Below are 16902 nucleotides of genomic sequence, written 5' to 3'. Positions count from 1 at the left end.
AATCACACTTTAAACATAAAAATCCCTTTTTCTCAAGTTTCATAAAATTGACTTACCTGGTTCTATCCCCTGACCCTTCATTATTCCCTATAAATTATTTCTTGCAATTGTTTAACAGAACCTTTTGATCCAATAATCTAACGAATTATAGCCTGCACTACTACATTACCTAAGATATGCAACATTTTTGAAACAGCACAACCCACGTTATACACAGAAGAGCCAAAGAAACTCGTACACCTGCCTAATACCGTGTAGGGCCCCCGCGAATATACACAAGTACCACAGCAATACCTGGCATGGACTCGATTATAGTCTGAAGCAGTACTGGAGGGAATTGACACCATGACTCCTGCAAGGCTGTCCATAAGACCGTAAGAGTACGAGGGGGTGGAGATCTCTTCTGATCAACACGTTGCAAGGCATCCCAGATATGCTCAATAATGTTCATGTCTGGAGAGTCTACCAATACGGGGTGGAGCGCCATCCTGCATAAACATCGTACGTTCCAGCAGGTGTTTATTAGCCAGGCTGGGGATGATGCGATTCTGTAACATATCGGCGTACCTCTCACCCGTCACGGTAGCAGTTACAAAACCAGAAGCACGCATTTCCCCGAAGAAAAAAGGCCCGATAACGGTAGATGTGGTAAATCCAACCCATACCGTGACTTTCTCGTTGTGCAATGGATTTTTCCACAACAGTTCTAGGATTTTAGGTAGCCCAAATTCTGCAGTTGTGGGCGTTGACAGACCCTCGGAGCATGAAATGAGCTTCGTCAGTCCACAACACGTTACTCAACCAATCGTCATGTTCCGCCATCTTTTGAAACGCCCACACCGCAAATGGCCTCCGCTTCACTAAATCGCCAGGTAACAGTTCATGATGCCGATGGATTTTGTACGGATAGCATCGGAGGGTAGGCCTCACTGCCAACCAAACAGTAGTGTATGGAATGCGGGTGCGGCGTGCGACTGCACGAGCGCTGACTTCCCTGTGCACAGACGAACCCGCTACAGTCTCCATTTCTTCCTGAACTGTCAGCAGCATTACGTCTTGTGCTCGGTCAGCCACTACGGGGTCTATCGTCTAAACAACCCGTGGCTTCGAACTTCCAAATCATTCTCGCCACAGCTGCATTTGTCAACGGACCTTTACCCGTTCGAATGCTCTTCCTATGGCGATAGGATCGTAACGCTGAACTAGCAAATTCCCCATTCTGATAATACAGCTTCACTAAAAGCGCCTTTTCAGGTAACGTCAACATGCTGCGACTGGTGGCGCATCTGATTCTCTGTCTCATTACAGCTTCTTTTATACACGATTGTCATGCGCAGTCACTGACGTTTTGCTGTCCAGCGCCATCTGTCGGATATTTTGTGAACTTCGTTTCGTTTTCTTTTGTTCTAATAAAACCCCACGTGATTCAAAGCATGTGTGTCAATTTTTACCTCTCTATCTACATTATTCCGTGGTTTACTAAGCTTTCAGATTTATACTGACTTTTTGATCACTCGGTACTTGCATGTCTTTTGCTTCGTGCGGGAACATTCTTGTGAATGTGAACAAGTATGCAATGGCAAGAGGAAAAAGTGGACATGGAAGTGTCGAGGACCAGGGAAACAGTCATTTTTCGTCGACAGGGTTAAGACCATTGGAACAGGATGTTTCACGTGGTTGACCAACAAATATGTCGGACCAGTACCCTAGGCGAGTCCCCAAAGTTATTGGCAACCACCTTATAGACTTTTATAAAGAATACTTAGCTAAAGGGCTTTATACTACAAGCTGGGATGACAGCAACATACAGCTGCAGAATGGAACGCGTGTTTCACTCTGTGCAAAACTGTTCATGCATCTTAAACTATAACACTCAGTATTTACATTGAGATTCTCTGCACTCTATACCAATCACAACCATGTGGTGTCATCTAACAAATAGCTTACAGAACAGTTGCTTTATTATTTTTAACAACATTCGACTGTATGTCTATTGAGGTAATAGCGATAAATGAAAGAATACTGCTGGCTTTCATGCTTTTCTGTAAAAGAACCATCTGCCTCCAAATCGTCATTAGTCTGAGTTGAAGCCTGATAGAACGTAGATGGAACGATTGGATGAGAGGCGTTGTAACGAAGTACGATTTAATGGTAAACTGTTGATGCATTCTAGAGAGAGGAAGATGTTGCCGCATTTCAATTACCATCCATTTAACCATTTTTTCCCATTATTCTCTCGGGGTTCACCAGTTGCGTCGTATGACGTGAGATCGACTTGTATACAATAACGATATTGCAGCGCATGTGTTATTATGACGACGATGCACTGCGGCGACCACAGCCGTTACGAAACAAATCAGATGAATTCGCAATTGCGAATGGAAGTTTGGGTAGGGCCGTGTGCCGCGCACAGAGGACCAAATGGTATGCCGTCACGATAGCTCAGCCTGTTTGGTCAGAGACCTGGCTGGTCCCTGTAGTAAAAAAAAAAAAAAAAAAAAAAAAAAAAAAAAAAAAAAAAAAAAAGTTGAACGGCAAAAAACGAACTTCAACGGATATCATGTCTCGTCCGCTACGATCGAATACAATGAAAAATAACGAACAAAATGAAAAGAAAAAAATTGTAAGGCGACCGCTCGCGATAAGCGCGAAATCCGGGTTTGAGTCACAGTCCAGCATAAATTTTCATTGTCGTCATTCCATTCTACAGTACTGGCCATTAAAATTGCTACACCACGAAGATGACGTGCTACAGACGCGAAATTTAACCGACAGGAAGAAGATGCTTTAGATGCTGTGATAGGCAAATGATTAGCTTTTCAGAGCATTCGCACAAGGTTGGCGCCGGTGGCGACACCTACAACGTGCTGACATGAGGAAAGTATCCAACCGATTTCTCATACACAAACAGCAGTTGACCGGCGTTGCCTGGTGAAACGTTGTTGTGATGCCTCGTGTAAGGAGGAGAAATGCGTTTCCGACTTTGATAAAGGTCGGATTGTATCCTATCGCGATTCCGGTTTATTGTATCGCGACATTGCTGCTCGCGTTGGTCGAGATCCAATGACCGTTAGCAGAATATGGAATCGGTGGGTTCAGGAGGGTAATACGGAACGCCGTGCTGGATCCCAACGGCCTCGTATCACTAGCAGTCGAGATGACAGGCACCTTATCCGCATGGCTGTAACAGATTGTGCAGACACGTCAGATGGGGACGTTTGCAAGACAACAACCATCTGCACGAACAGTTTGACAACGTTTGCAGCAGCATGGACTATCGTCTCGGAGACCATGGCTGCGGTTACCCTTGACGCTACATCACAGACAGGAGCGCCTGCGATGGTGTACTCAACGACGAACCTGGGTGCACGAATGGCAAAACGTCATTTTTTCGGATGACTCCAGGTTCTGTTTACAGCATCATGATGGTCGCATCCGTGTTTGGTGACATCGCGGTGAACGCACATTGGAAGCGTGTATTCGTCATCGGCATACTGGTGTATCACCCGGCGTGATGGTATGGGGTGCCATTGGTTACACGTCTCGGTCACCTCTTGTTCGCACTGACGGCACTTTGAACAGTGGACGTTACATTTCAGATGTGTTACGACCTATGGCTCTACTCTTCATTCGATCCCTGCTAAACCCTACATTTCAGCAGGATAATGCACGACCACATGTTGCAGGTCCTGTACGGGCTTTTCTGGATACAGAAAATGTTCGACTGCTGCCCTGGCCAGCACATTCTCCAGATCTCTCAGTAATTGAAAACGTCTGGTCAATGGTGACCGAGCAACTGGCAAGTCATAATACGCCAATCACTATTCTTGATGAACTGTGGTATCGTATTCAAGCAGCATGGGCAGCTGTACCTGTACGCGCCATCCAAGCTCTGTTTGACTCAATGCCCAGGCGTATCAAGGCCGTTATTACGGCCAGAGGTGGTTGTTCTGGGTACTGATTTCTTAGGATCTATGCACCCAAATTGCGTGAAACTGTAATCACATGTCAGTTCTAGTATAATATATTTGTGCAATGATACTCATTTATCATCTGCATTTCTTCTTGGTGTAGCAATTTTAATGGCCAGTAGTGTACAGCCGATGGTAGTCATTAGTCGCAGTTCCGAATTCATCTGATTTGTATATAGTTATGTGCTCTGTGTCTGACTTGGAGCGTTATTTACCTGCAATCATTAACAACAAATGTCTCCATACCACCGTCAGCACAGGGCTTCCAACGCATGTTGTGACGAATCATGCACACCGATGGGCATCCTATTACAGTACCCTCCTTTTGACGAGCGAAGATGTCTGTGAAGTAGTCTATTTCTCTGTCACATCTTGGACATAAATCGAGTCTTGAATTTGGTATAGGTATGAAGCGCGTATGGCTACACTTCTTGTGATCTACGTATCCAAAATGCATGAATGGGGCTCGTAGGAAAATGGTACGTCTTAGGATCTTTTAGTACGTTAGTGCATAAAATGCGTAAATATTCCTGTAGAAAATCAAACAGCACATGGGTCTGACCATATACATATGGAAAACTATGGAAAAATATGAAAACGAAAACATTTGTAACATTCGAGGAGAATCTGCTATAATCACGATGCCTGGGCGTGAAATACGTAAAAATTGATGGAAGTACGACGACAATGTTGCAGGGTTGCCCTACCACAATGCGGAGGATCTTTCTACCTCAAACTCTATCCTAAGAATGTGAGAATGCTGTGTGACTCCCATTCGCAAACATAAGATAGAATCGTAAACGTAAATTACTCAGTACGATCAAAGTACTAGAAATATATTTATCGGTATAGGTCACTATCTGGTATACTTTGGTGTATATGTTCGAGAATCAACCATAAATGGGCGTACTGCATAGTCATCTACGTATCTACATTCACAATCTACAATATGGTAAACGCAAAGTAATGGAGGGGTTGTTTGGCGATAAAACAGAAATTCGGAATTCCTGTCGTTGGTCGGCGTTGAAACTACGGAAAAAATGATATAATTCTTCAAATTGGTAGCATTATCAACTTCGGAGCTTATTACAGCGCATCGCCCCATATCGACGGTGCTTTTTGCGTCCCACCCTTGCGCTGGTATGCTGCTGATTACCACATAATGATTGACTGACACTACTTGTTTGAGTTACAGAGTCTTGGTGGGAGCAGCACCTTCCAGGGATGCCTCGGATCGCCTGCACGAAAAAGTTATCGCATAGAAGATTTCAATATGAGGGATCAGTCAAAACAGGACAGCTACACATCTGCTAGCTTGTAACTCTGAAAGATGAGATTAATTGTACAGGTGATCAGTCACCTTTGGGCAGCTGTTGGAAACGTTCCACGATGTCGTAAAATCTCTCAGTTTCGGTATACTGCAATGTCTTCCACATTTTTCTGAGTAATAACCACCGCCTCTGTTTTATATTTCAGTCACCCTGTGTGTTGTAGGAGTAGTATAGATCACGACATATGATATCCAGATTTTTTTGGAAGTCAGTACAGCGAAACGTGTTAATGTTGGTTCAGCACCTGTGCAGACCTCGAAGTTGTGGTGGAATATATAGCGGCTTACAAAACTGTTTCAAAGGTCTTGGAGGTGTTACAGTAGAAGAAAACGGGTCATGGAAGAACAACAGAGAGACCCTCACTTGCAGCTGATTGTCTGTGGGGAATAGTCCTCCTACACTACTGCCAACGAAACTTTATACATTGGTCTGCGCAGCGACTAGAATCACTGGCGACCTGCTCCGATGGATCAATATGGGTATATTTAATAGGGTCACCACATATCCTTGATACTAGCATGCAGAAGGTATTTGATTTTGATGTTTCAGAAGAGAGGGATATATTGTCTTATCGAGTTCAGCAATGGATGACATTAGTGGAGTTTTTCTTATAGTTTGTAGTTTTTCTCTGTTGGATGGCACAAAATAACAAGGATAGAGAGAATGTTTTTGTGACAGACAGAAATGTACCCTGAGGGATGCAGATCTCCTTCGGGCTGCAGTACCTGTGTGTAGCTTGCAGACGCACCACAAAGCACTAGCAAAATCCTCGTCCTTCTTCCAGTTTCCATATGATGTGGAGTCTTCCTAATTTTTCCGATAAGAAGCTCCGATGTAACTGCTCACACAGTTTTTTCTACTATCTCATGTTGCAGGCGAAAGTTTCATATGGCTCTGGTCTCTCACATTGCACATTGTTGGCAGAGCTATTACAACATGTTCTCATTTCCACCTGGTGTCCAAAACATGGTCCTGTCATATTAACTCAGCTCACTGTACTTCTCCACAGGATGCAGAGAGTCTTCAATATAGTGCTCTCCGACTTCCGCTCAGTTCCGACTTAAATTGGACCGATCACATGGACAAAACTGGAGGAACGGCCGGGCAGAGACTGAGGCAGATTTGCAAGATGTAAAGGAGCTGTCTAAAAGTACCATACTGGAATTTTGCTGCATGGTGTCCCTAGCAGATAGGTTCGAAAAAGATGATCTGTTTTGAAGTATGAGTGTGTTAAGGAAATGATTGACCAGTGGCTGTAATAATTAAAAGACATCTCCAAACGATCCAGTGCAAGAATGTGGTTGAATGGAAAGTTGTGATTCTAAATTGCAGATAGCATTTTTACTAAAAGGTGAAACACTATCAGTGGTTCTTGTGTGTCTATAGAACCAAGACCGCTTTTTAAACATGGTGACAGTAATATAGTCATTGTGATTGTGTTTTTAATAGTACAGTCGTTATGCGAAATGTATGTTGCCAGTGATAGAATCCTGCTCAAAAGGTGCTCAAAAGTTAGGAGGCATCCTGTGACAGAGGTAAATCTTAGCACTCCATTATGAGCCTAAAATGAGTTTAATATTCTAGTCGTGTGATGCATGACTTAACAGATATTAAGCTGATTAGAAGAAAACTTTTTTGTACCTGATGAGAAAATAATTAGAGCAAACGTAGTATATGCCATACTGTTATAGGATTTTCGCAACAAGTAACTACACTTTAGCGATATTAAAATGAATGTACACTCCAGTTTCATGTTTCTTCGAAAAGAACTTGTGTAAAAGGGTGGAATCTACGTCCCACGTGAGAAGTTTGAGGTGTGTGGGCAACGGCATCACTCTCAGATTGGGTGAATTGGATTTTTTTAGATTGGGGGTCAAGGGTCTATGTTGGCGTGGAACTGGTTAGACCTACTGTATACACACAAACTTTAGTTGTTCGTTTTGCATTGTACCGCGACTGGTGACAGGGGTGGTCATGAGGAGTTGGCAGCCTCAAGTAACGAATTAGCTCAGCCTGTGACAGGTGGTACAAAGAATGCGCCAACATGTCTGCTCCTGCCTGCAGCAGGAGGGGCTAGCAAAGTGACCACCTGCTGGGTGAATGGCGATAAAGCAGACCTTTGTCGGGTGAGAAAAATCAAAGTAACAGGTGTTTTAGCTCGATGATTATCCCACCCATGTAAATTTATCAGTTGACTTCTTGGCGACAGGCTCTCTCCAACCTCTGAGCGTTCGGTTAAGCCGGTGTGTGGGTGCTGTTGTATGGGAATGCATCTGCTGGCATAGCCGATACACGTGCAGGTCTCTCGTCACCAGTGCTCGCTGTATGGTGCAATGTCTCTGCCGTCAACGAATGGCCCGATCGTAGCTCCTGGCAGTCAGCAGATGGCATGCTCTTCCCGATCCATGTTTATCCGATCGCTTGGATTTTTTCAGGATATATTTTTATTGGAAACGTTGTGGTAGAGGAAGGTGTTCGTACACACAAATGTCTGTGCATACAAGTCCTCAGATATATTTACTGCTATGATATATTGGTGGTGAAATTTCATTACTTGATTTACCTAATGTTTGCGCGTGATACTCAAATGTTGAAAAGATGTTTTAATACGAATAAGGATGATCATCAGGTGGAGCTGAGTGTTATAAGTGATCTATTTGACTCCTTTAAATTGTTAAGGAATTAATTTGATATGATAGTGCAACTGGATTATTTCACTCTATGTTTCATATCGAAATTACATCAGCTCCACCTTTGTCTCCAACATTAAGCAATAGGAGAGATGTAAGCCTCTGTCTGTGTGTTTCGAGAAATTGGTTCACACAGACAAACAGGGAGTGGCATCTAGAGAAGCAACATATGCAATGTTTTATGACATCTTCAAGATATGTCTGGTTTACAGTATTCCTCATATTACCTAACATCAAATTTAATAAATCCTGAAGCAGTTCATGTACAATGGCAAGTGTACCACGAAGAAAGTGTACCAGGATGGCTAGGGTAATTTAGAGTCCATAGCGGAATTAAAAAGTGTAACTGTTTAAAAATCCCATCCTAGTTCCTATGTCACCTGCAAAGCAAACAACAGCTCCCTCTCGGTCTCTCTTTTGATATGACATTTAGTTCCAATCTTTTTAAAGAGCTTTTTGAGTCATCCTGCTAGGTTTGTGACATCGTCAATTTGTGTGTGTGTACTACCTCTAACAACCCTACCACAACAAAGGTCAAAAATTAATTATGATTGTAGTGTTACTCACGCTGCTAAATATTGCATTTTAGGGCAACAACAACGTTATATTATGTGGCAGGTGTCATTATAGCACAGTTAATAAAGTCATTTCTTGAAATAATGAATAAACTAGGCACTCATCTTTTCGTGTTTCCCACGCTGGTCTCGTTGTGAACTCATGGCTCAATCTAGGTAGTGATGATTCCAAGCTCGGATGCAAAGAGGCCTAGGTGTTATTCTGCGATATTCAAAAGTTTTATAGATGTGTTTCATAAACCATTCTTGAAGATTAAACTTTTGCAAGTTAGGACAATGGTGTTGTAAAAAAGTAATCAGCACTCTGAATTTAAGTTATCCTTCTTTTTTATTACTTTTGTTGCAATATCACGTAACTCTTTCCAAAACATCACCTCACAATATAAAACATACTTGAAAATATCTCCCTCACTGTTAAAGTTCACATTTTACAAACTGACAACAATTTGCGTCTTTTTAACATGACGACCAAAGCTTGACTCTCTAATAACCGCTTACGCGCCCAAAAATCAGAGTTACAAGTACGTCAAAGATCATAGTGACAAAAGAGAGAATTCACATAAGAATAACATCATTGCAATATATACATATCGATGTATCGAGGTACCTCTACATTAATGAAATCAAACTGAATGTTGTCACAGAAATATGTTAACTATTTTACAGAAACACAGTGGAATATTGCTGGTATCGAGAGGTTGAAGTGAGGTGCCGCAATGGTTACGTAATTCAAGCACCATACTGCACGCCCTTATATCCCCTAATCACGTTCATGTGACCGGAAATTAATTATTTATTGACTTCAGAAGTATTTCTGGGTGCATTCCCAGTCAGGCTTGTGCTTTGGAAGAAAGAAGCTCCATGTGCACTGTCATCCAACAGGTTAGTTCTTGCATGCAGAAACAGAAAGTGACCACATGAGATGGCAGAGAACACCGACTGGATGTGTGCTTTTGCTCCAGGAATTAGCACAGTACTCCAGAGAGCTGTGGGGCAGCCTACGACTGATAGTACTGCAATGAGCTCCCTGGCACTTCCAAGTGCGTCGGTGGATCCCAATACTGGGTAGCCTGCATGGTTGGCGATACACAAGAACGTTTTTCAGTTATGTTTATATGATCTGTGACAGCGTAATTACGTATTCCTTATATGATTGGAATGAAAAAGCACCATAATTGTTTAAATACTCCACTCACTGCAGTCGATATACTGCCAAATTCTTTAAATAAAGTATATTCAAGGCACCACCCAGTATCCCATAATTTTTTTAAAATAAACAGTATTCCTCACATTGCCTTTTCTAGCAGAAAGTACTTAAGCAATATTCCATACACTGCAGTCGATTACCTGCCAAATGAACCGTCAAATGAGTTTTTTCCCCACCAATGTCTAGCTGGGGGGGGGGGGGGGGGGAGGGGAAGGGGAGGTTTAAAATTGGCTCTGAGTACTATGGGGCTTAACTGCTGAGGTCATCAGTCCCCTAGAAGTTAGAACTACTTAAACATAACTAACCTAAGGACATCACACACATCCATGCCCGAGGCAGAATTCGAACCTGCAACCGTAGCGGTTGCGCAGTTCCAGACTGAAGCGCCTAGAACCGCTGGGCCACTCCGGCCGGCTTATAGGGGAGGGCTCAGTCCTTTCCAGACGGGGAGGGGTTAATTAATTGGACAGTTTAATTAATTAGTCAATCACGTTCATAGAGTGGGATGGGGATATTCGAATAACCCAGGTATGAAAGTGTACCTGTATTGGTCATGGAGAGAGGAGGGGGTTAGTGGTTTTCTGAGAGATGGGGGAGGAGGAGGAGGGGAGGGGGTTGGCATGGGAGGTTTCTCAGAAGGACAGATGATCCCCAAGGTGTCGTAAATCATACGGGTGGTGTTGTAATCCAACTAGCAGAACAATATGTTAAGGACCTGTCAATTAAACAAGAACAGTATCTTTGCCCCTCCATGTATGCTTGCCCCTGAAGGCAACCCACAATGTGCGCCGGTACCACTACTGACGGTCACAAGATGACAAGTCTCTGGATAGCCATGTGGCCATTGTGACCAGCATATGACTCTGACACTTCGTACTGCACCCACTGCAGGAATCTGAGCAGCAACTGGCACCACAGAGACACAACGAGCTGTTACAAATCTGTCACTTCAAGGACAGCTCCGTGCCAGACTCCCCGTAGTGTGCATTCCACAGACCCCCAAACAACTGCCATTTGCGACTGCGATGGTGTCAAGCAGAGAGCTCATTGGAGGGCCAGGTTGAGGTCTGTTGTGTTTTCTGATGAAATCTGATGGCTTTCTGTTAGATAGAAGGAGGCCAGTCGAGGGTCTGCAACCAACCTGTCTTCATGCTAGACACACAGGACCTAACCCTGGAGCTGTGGTCTGGGGTGCGATTTCGTATAACAGCAGGAGCCCTCCCGTGGCTATCCCACCCACTCTGACTGCATATCTGCACAGCAGTCAGATGATTCACCCTGTTGTGCTGCCATTCATGACAACATTCCAGGGACGCTTTCCAACAGGATAACGCTCACCCACATACCGCTATTGTAACCCAACATGCTGTACAGATGGACTACATGTTGCTCAGGTCAGCTCGATAACCAAATCTGCCTCCTATAGCGCATATACGGGAAATCATCGTGCGACAACTCCTGCGTCACCCACGAACTGCATCAACCGTCCCTGTATTAAAAAAATGTTGTGTGACGAAGGCCTACCGTCGGGTAGACCGTTCGCCGAGTGCTAGTCTTTCGATTTGAAGCCACTTCGGTGACTTGCGCGTCAATGGGGCTGAAATGATGATGATTAGGACAACACACCCAGTCCCTGAGCTGAGAAAATCCTCCACCCAGCCGGGAATCGAACCCAGGCCCTTAGGATTGACATTCCATCGCGCTGGCCACTTTGGTTCGTTTTTTTTTCTGGAAGTACTTGTAATTGCTGGTGTGTAGAATGTTAAGCGAATTATCTTCGATGTTCAATAAGACTCATAACTTTAGACCTAAATGTCATAAAAAAAATTAAAAGGATGTAGTTGGACGCGAACAGGCGACTATAAGCCTAGCAGGCACGACGATAGCCACTTTTTTTTAATAATTTATTTACTTTTTTTTTCAATGTCAGGCTTACCACCTTTGCTGACATACATTTTGTTGTACTACCGCATAAATAGTGTCTACAATGTCCATATATTGACAAATAGTGGATAATTAGAAAATTAATTAATTAAGGAAATGAATAAAACTTAAAATGCCCAAATGCAAGACATGAAGACATTGCGGATAGTACAAATACAAAAGAAACATTCCCGTAGCAATGAAATGAAATTCGTGTCGGGGGCGACACCTGCTCACGACCCGACGTTCGATAGAGCAAGAGAGCCATCTATCGACTCGTTCTCCAGACGTTGGTGTGAGACTGGGTCGTCTTCTCGAAATTAACTAAGGGTCCTTAAGTGTGATCGATGTCTACCTCGGCTTCTTCGTCTATCACATCTCTCACCCGTCACACCCCATCTGGCCGGCGGGTCGGTAAATGTAAGTCGCAAGTAATTAGCGAAGTCTTGCCTATATTTCTTATGCTGTTGCAGCTTCGTGTGTCCATCCATGAGAAAATGCCAAAAATCAATTTTGTTCTTTTCCGATTCGTTATACACGTAGCCCACCACCATTCCCCTTACCCATGTCACTGCATTGGTTTTTTTGGACCGGAAAATAAGATTCTTGGGGGAAAAATGTGTGTCTGATGAAATTGTGTGAGGGGCGGAGCGTAACAGGAGCGCCAATATCTGTTGTGCCAAGTGCCACACTGGAGCCGTCCCACTACATGCTAACCGATGTTCATCAGTGTCCACTGTTGCGCAGCCTAAACATAGTGGAGTGTCTGCCAAATGAATCGCGTGCCGCCGTTGATTCGTTGCGAACTTCCTATTTACCAGCACATACCATGTTGAGCGCACCAACGTTGGCAGGTAAACGTTCCGTATAACCCGCAATATCTGTCGCCAGTTCTTGTCTGGGTACTTCTTTTCCAGGGTATTCCTCGGGCACCGGCGCAGTAAGAGTTGGTATACATCTCGCGTCATCGGTAGTCGTGTTGTTGGGAAGGAATCTCTGACATAGCTAAGCTCCAAAAAAAAAAAAAAAAAAAAAAAAGACTTGAAATGTGCCAGCGTCGGTTAAATATGACCCACATTGACTGGGGGGCAGCACTGAAGTGGGCGCTAGTACATCGGCCAACGCACCCGAGATACTGCGAAATTGACCGTTCCACTGTCGGAAAATCGTACTGACGAGTAACGCCCGTGCCTTTTCACATACGTTCACTAGACCAAGTCCACCCTCTCCAGGTGGTAGCGTAAGCGTTGCGTATTGGATCTTAAACAGGTGTCCCACACTCACGTAGGTTCCGAAAGTTGCTTGTATCCGTGATGCCACTGTGAGCGTTAAGGGCAGGGCATGCGCTACGTGAGTGAGTCTCGGTGCTAGGTAAACGTTAACATAGGTCACCCTCTGAATCATGTCCAACGCTCTTAATTTTTGTAACAGCACCATTGTCCGCATCAGCTTCAATATGCGTCGGTAGTTATCCGCTGCTGTCCGCTGCACATCCGTGTGGAACGTAATACCTAGGCATTTTATGGTCTTAACCAAGATGAGCGGGCCTTCCTCCCCCGGTTGTAATCGTCGACCGACATTCACGCAGCGTGATTTTTGTAGATTAAGCACGCTTCCTGCCGCCATCCCGTATCGCTGTATCCATGCCAACGCCGTACGTACTTCTTCGCCGGTCCGTGCCACCAGCATCACATCGTCAGCATAAGCGCGGCAATGAAAGGTCAGTTGTGGCAACGGCTCTCCCCCCAACCGTCTTCGGAGACCATATAGACAGGGTTCCAAAGCCATTGCATACAAAAATATCGAAAGGGGGCCACCTTGACGAACTGACCTTGAAATAACAATGTAGTCAGTGCCCCGCCCATTCACCGAGACCTTTGATCGCACGCCGTGTAACAGTCGCATGATCACTAGAATGAAAGCCTGTGCAATTCCCAATCTGCCCATCACCGCATGCAAAAAGGTATGATCCGCTCTGTCGAACGCATGATCGAAGTCAATAGCGACGAGTGCCCCACGCACTCGGCATGCCGTTGCTAATGTGATGATATCTCGGTAGTCACCGAGCGCCGTATGTACGTTACTCTCACCGCCGAGGCAAGTTTGATCTATGAGGAGTCTATCAGAGATTGAAGACTGCAGGCGAGCCCCAAGGATGCGCGCGAAAATCTTATAGTCGCAGTTTAAGAGAGTGAGTGGTCTATAATCTCCTGGCTTTCTGCCACCGCGTGGTTTGGGTATTGGGATGATGATACCCTCTTTGAATTCGGCAGGTATCTCAGTCTGCGGTAACGGGAGTTCGTTGTACATCTGAATCCAGGTCCGTCCCATGAGGTATGCAAAGGCGCGGTAAAATTCAATTGGGAAGCCGTCCTGTCCTGGGGACTTGTTCGGAGCCCCCTTGGCAATTGCATCCGTCAGCTCGTCCTCTGTTATCGCTGTGATGAAAGTCTCTGCATCCAGTGGTGGTCCTCTATTTGGCATTTCCGAGATGACATCATGTAGTGTCTCATGGTTCACTTGTACAGGTCCATATAATTGGCGGAAATAATCAGTAAACACATGCGCAATATCACGCTGGTGCACAACTTGCTGGCCAGTTTCAGAGATTAGTTCCCTGATCAATGTCCTGCGTCGTCGTTGGCGTTCACGTACTGCGTGGTGCATGGAGGGGGTTTCGGCAGCAACTGTGTCCGCCAATCTTCCCCGGACCATTATACCTTCCATTCTTAGTCTCGTCAGCTGTAATAACTTGGCTTTTATCCTGCGCATGGCCGTGTGCCTTTCCGGCGATGGTTGTTGGGTCATCAGCTCCCTCAGGGCTGTAAAATAAAAATCAGCCGTCGTGCGGTTCCACTGCGATTTGTCCTGCCCGTATCGTATCAACGTTCTCCGTAACGTTGGTTTTGTGCATTTGATCCACCACTGGAGAACCGAGGTGTATGCTCGTTGGCGGCAAACGCAGGTCTCCCAGGCCGCCTCTATCGACCGGCGACATTCAGTGTCACGTAAAAGTGCACAATTAATTTTCCAGTGACCCTTACTCCGCCATATCTTCTGACGCGTTAGTGAAATCGTACATACGTACGCCATATGATCCGTAAAAGCCGCTGGCCAGATTTCGGCATCCAGTATCGCCGTCCGTAGAGCTCGTGTCACATACACTATCAAGTCTACTCGCCGAGTGTCCCGTTACAAACGTATAACCCGGTCTGTCGCCATGCTGCAGTTCCCAGGTATCCAGAAGTGCCATTTCGGTAATCAACGCACGCAGTTCCATGCATGGCACATAATGAGGTACTTGGTCCTTTTTGTCGACGACACAATTAAAGTCGCCGCCACTATATAGTTATCATAGTGTCCAGCGAACAACGGTGCTTTCTCTTCGGTGTAAAAGGTCGCCCTTTCTCTTCGTTTTGTGGAGCCAGATGGCGCGTATAAATTGATGAAACGAACGCCGTCGGCAGTGATCGCTATGCCACGTACCGAAGGGAGAGACATGACGTCCTCCAGTCCTATTCCTTCCCTGGTGAGAATCGCCACACCGCATCCACTTTCATCGTGCACTGAATAATGTGCCTCGTAGCCGTAGAACTCTGGCGGCGATGTGAAACGCACTTCTTGTAGGAATACAATATCCACGTCCGCAGCGCGTAACATATCTTTCAGCATTTGAATTTTAAGCGGTGTCCGAATGCCATTAATGTTTATCGTGGCAATGCGGTACGCCTGGCGTGTGTTCATCAGTTGTAGGGCGGTGTCATTAAGCGTCTATCTGCACCCCCGTCGCTCCTCACCACACTAAGTTGTTCAACATTTCCCGGCCCCTCCCGGCCCCTGGCCAGGACTACCCGCAATCGTCGCGTTCGTAGTTTCATTCTGTTCCTGTTGGTCCATTTCATGCGCCCAGTCCCCCAGCATATTTCCGGAACTGGTCGAAGGATGGGAGGCGACGTTGTCACCGCTCTGATATTGTACAGTTGTCATCTCCACATCTACCTTGCGATCACCAGAAGGAGAGTTCAAATTATCGTCGCTGTGTAATTCCTGCACCGTCATCTCGGTATCAGTTGAATCCACTGGTCTCAGGTCGATACTGTCGTTGTCGTCCACTGTCCGCTCGGGACTATGGCTATCGTCAGCAGAAGTCAGTCGGCGCTTCTTTCTTCTCTTCGGCGAACGCTGTTTCCGTTGCCTTGCTTCCGCATCGGCTGTTGGGGTTGCGTATCCTCCGTCTTGGGCCTGGCCTATCACGCTCTCGGTGGAAGCACTGGCAGCCACCACGGATGAGTCTGGAGCGGCCGTCAGCTGCGTCTCTTGTGTGGTGTCCTGTGTCTGCTGTGGTGGAACCGGTGGTCGGAGTTCCAGTCCGTTGGTGTCCATGTTCTCTATAGGGGGCAGCTGCTGGTGCCCATCGAAAATCTCCCTCACGTCGCCTCTCAGGGCTTCCACAAAGGTCAACGGTAAGACAGTCGTCTGTTGTGGTGCCTGAACGTCATTCCGTGGAGTTGGCACTAAACGTCGCTGGAGGCATTCCGAGCGGACGTGACCTTTCCCGCACCCAGAGCAAGTGCGAGGTTGCCCATCATAGATTATAATCGCTCGTCAACCTCCTATGTACAAATAAGAGGGGACGTGCTTTCGCAATTCTATCCGTATTTGTCTCACCCCATTTAAAACGGGGTACGTGGTAAAACTCGTCCATTTTTCGGCCACATGGGATAGAACTGTACCGTATGGTCGAAAGGCGTCGGTCACAAGTTCAGACGGGACCTCAAACGGAAGATCGAAGACTCGTATAGGGCGGATCCCCATTCCCGCGTGATCGACTGTAACCGCACCAACATTCCCGTCGGCATAACAGAAACGATACCCGTTCGGTGATCGTTGTAGAAGTCTTTCGCAAGCAGCCTCGTCAACAAGCTTGACACAGACGACGCTTGAAACGATCGATAAATGGATTCCCACGATTTCCTGTGGATTGATTTTTACCTCTTCTCTTAAGAAACACTCAATCTCGTGTGCCTTTGGTCGTGTATAGTCGTTCGCAAAACTGAACTTCAAAGTCGTTTTTCTGTACGAGTGTGCTATCTCGTTCTAGACTCACAACACCGCACACGCGAAGCTGCTCCGGCGTAAACAAACAGGCACGCGCACCACAGCGTGGCCGGCGGGCAACGCGGTCCGCACTGTGTCACTGCTGAA

The sequence above is a fragment of the Schistocerca americana genome, chromosome 2 (genome assembly GCF_021461395.2).
Source record: "Schistocerca americana isolate TAMUIC-IGC-003095 chromosome 2, iqSchAmer2.1, whole genome shotgun sequence".
NCBI lineage: Eukaryota > Metazoa > Arthropoda > Insecta > Orthoptera > Acrididae > Schistocerca > Schistocerca americana.
Note: the sequence above shows the minus strand (reverse complement) of the source record.